The following is a 3,768-nucleotide window of genomic DNA, read 5'->3' as shown; positions in this document are numbered from 1 at the left end:
TGGTGAGGATTTTTGTTTTCTTGACATTGAGATGTAATCCACATCGAAGGCTGTGCTCTTTGATCTTCATAAGTAAATGTTTCAAGTCCTTTTCACTTTCAGCGATCAAACATGCAATTGGCTAGATAGTATTATTATGTAATCCTTATATACTATAATGTTTTTAGTAGAAGTGAATCAATTTCCTCTAGGGGCACTGTTAACAGTGTACTTCCTTAATTTATTTTTATGATTGTAATGGGTGCTGCAAATGCATTTGCACATTGCAATAAGTTATGAGATGAATTGTTGTTAAAAATTAGAGCAAAAAAAGTGTAAACTTGGTTAATATCCTTTTATCCTTTGTATTTTTTTTTAAAAAGATTTCTATTCCTTAAATATAAAATGACTACCTAAATTTTTTTGGTATAAACTCATTAAATTCAAAGAGGAAAAAACAAAACAAAACAAAAAACCTAGCATTGGAAAACCTTGAAGGAAGAACACACTTAACATTTCTCAAGCTGAAAGAACTGATGAAAAAATTCAAGCCTTGAATTTTTTACAATTGAAGGATTCTGTGGACAAATTCAGGAATCCTGGTGTTGCACTGTCGAATAAGCATTATACTGCAAAGTGGGTTTGAACAGAAAAGTCACCTGTCACTCTTCAGTATGCAGGGTCACTATGAGACGGAATGGACTCGAAGATGTTTATCAACAACAACAATAAGGGCAAATTATTGAATGATGCAGGAAGTATTAAAAGAAGATGTAACATATAGAGAGTCACTGCACCAAAATAAATGATCACTATTTAACTATTTAATGAGGTAGCATATGCACAAGAACCAGTTGTACTGAACGGACAAATCCAAGCTTCACTGAAGACATTTGAAAAAAACAAGGTCCAGGAATTGACTAAATACAAATTGAAATCTTTCAACAAACTGATGCATCACTGGAGATGCTCACTACTCTATGCCAACATATCTGAAGACAAGCCAACTGACTGGAAGAGATATATAGTTATTTCCATTTCAAAGAGCGGTGACCAATTATACTGTGGAAATAATCAAACAATTTCATTAGTATCACATGAAAACAAAATTTTTCTGAAGATAATGCAAAACTGGTTGCAACAGTACAACCAGAGGGGTGTCCTGAATACAAGCCATGTTCAAAAGAGGATGGAGAGTTAAGATATCATTGCTGACATCAGATGGATCTTGGATGAAAACAGAATACCAAAAAGATGTCTTCTTATGTTTTGCTCACTGTTCAACTATCACATGCATATGACTTTGATCTATGCAGAGGCATTTGACTATGTGTATGGTAAGAAACTATGGATAAGAATGAGTATTCCAGAGCACTTAATTGTACTCATGAGGAACCTGTCCATAGATCAAGAGGCAGTCATTCAAATGGAACAAGTGGATAATGAATGATTTCAAATCAGGGAAGGTGTGTGTCAGGGTTGTATACTTTCACAATACTCATTCAATCTGTATACTGAGCAAATAATCTGAAAAGATGGCTTATATGAAGAACAACCTGATAACAGGATTGGAGGAAGACCTGTGATATGCAGATGATACAATTTTGTTTGCTGGAAGGAAACAAAACTTAAAATACTGATAGAGGTCCAAGACAACAGTCTTCAGTATAGATTACACTTTAATGAAAAAAAAAAAAAAAAATCCTCACAACTGAATCAATAAATAAATTCGTGATAAATGGAGAAAAGTTGGAAGTTGTCATAGACTTCATTTTGCTTGGATTCATAATCAATATTCATGGAAGAAACTGTCAAGAAATCAAATGACATGTTGCATTAAGCAAATCTGCTACCGCTGCTACCAAACAAACAAATAAAACAAGCAAAAAAAACATTTTAAAGTATTCAAGAGGAAGGATATCAATTTGAGGATTAAGGTGTGCCTGACATAAGTATTGGTATTTTCAATTGTATCATATGCATGTGAAAGTTGGACCATAGAAGAATTGATACATTTGAAATGTGGTGTTGGAGAAGAATATTGAAAGTACAACGGCCTGCCAGAACATACCTATCAGAACATATCAGAACATATCTGGAAGAAAAATAGTCATAATGATGATCCTTGTAAGCAAGGATGTCGAGATTTCTCCTCTCATACTATGGACATATTATCAAGATGGGCTAGGCCCTGGAAGAGACATAATGCTTGTAAAAGTGGAGGTTCAGCAAAACAGAGGAAGACCCCAACAAGATGGAGTAACACAATGTCAGCAATAATGCATTCAAACATAATAATTGTGAGGGTGGCACAGGACCAGGCAATGTTTCATTCCATTTTGCATATGGTTACTATGAGTCAGAACTGCCTTACTAACAGATAACAGAACAACAAAGAGTGTACAAAACTGCAAATATTTACAGGAGCAGACAATTTCATCTTTTTTAGTATGTTGTTGATTTTAAGAACTGTCAAATCAATTCCGACTCATAGTGACCCTTCATAGAGTTTCCAAGGAGTGAATGATTGGTTTCAACTGCCAACATTGTGGTTAGTAGTCCAGTAGTTATCCTACAGTCCCACAATTCAGTGATTTTCTCTTGTGAATGATCAAATCCTAATGAGCAATGAAGCCACGAGGGCAGGGGTATTGCAAGAATAATAAAATAATAAAAAATGCAGAAGGCAATAGAGTAAAAATATCCTCATTTTGATTTCACAAGGAAATTCAGAATAAATACCTGAATGAAAGTCGTTTTTATTTCAAGGAAATGTGAACAAATTGAGAAATATCACATTACAGAAGAGAAGAATACAATTCTGCCAGTTTCATTTTGAGATTATTGTTTATTGTATATTGTGTTGAGACTAGAACAAACTGTGATTAATCTAAACATCACATGAAAAGAAAACATTAAAAGAACTCACCTTTAAGATGAACACACTTGTATATTACACATTCAGTCAAATCTCAATTATCCAGGGTAAACGTCAGTCTTGGTTTGACATTGTCTTGCCACCCAACATGCACTAAAGTTACTTTCCTTTTTTGAATATGCATGTAATCCAAATTAACTTTAATTGAGATCCACATTATTTTTAGGAATAAGAAGATTAATCTTTTGACAAAATTTAATACTGATTCCAGAAAGATAGTACCAATTTTATCTCTACTACTATATCCCTTTATATATGTAGTAGACATTTCTTCAAATTTGGGGGGTAATTGTTGAAATACATCTAATTATCCTATGAGGAGTAGATGAAAGAATTATAATATTAACTTTATTTTTTATCTAAAGTGAAATTTCAACTAGATATATTAGCATTTAGGTACTTATGAAAGTGACTAATATAATTTGTTGACAGATAGATAATGTCTAGAAAATTTAATAATCTTGAGGACAAGTCTCTCATGATGTTCAACGTCAATGCACTATAAGTGCATTTTCTTACTGGATCTTTTCTTAGCTTCTCACCTGTTTGGGTTGTGAGCCTGGTGTCTAAAATTGCAATTGACAACTAGAAACACAATGTCAGAAATTCTTTCCCCTCTCTGCCTTCCTGTTTCACTTAAAAATTGTTGTGCTACATTTTTGCTAATAAAAGCCTTTCTAAGGATTCTATATCACTCTTTTATAAGGCGCATCCATATCCTTCAATGAAAGTTGCTATTATCAGAGCAAACGTACTCTTACTATTTATTTATTACAACAACCCTCATGACTGCTTACCCAAGCAAGCACTAGAAATATCTAACTCATTACCACTACATAAAATAGCATGGG

Source organism: Chrysochloris asiatica, unplaced genomic scaffold (assembly GCF_000296735.1).
Source record: "Chrysochloris asiatica unplaced genomic scaffold, ChrAsi1.0 scaffold00227, whole genome shotgun sequence".
Classification (NCBI taxonomy): domain Eukaryota; kingdom Metazoa; phylum Chordata; class Mammalia; order Afrosoricida; family Chrysochloridae; genus Chrysochloris; species Chrysochloris asiatica.
This window is presented reverse-complemented; position numbering follows the sequence as displayed.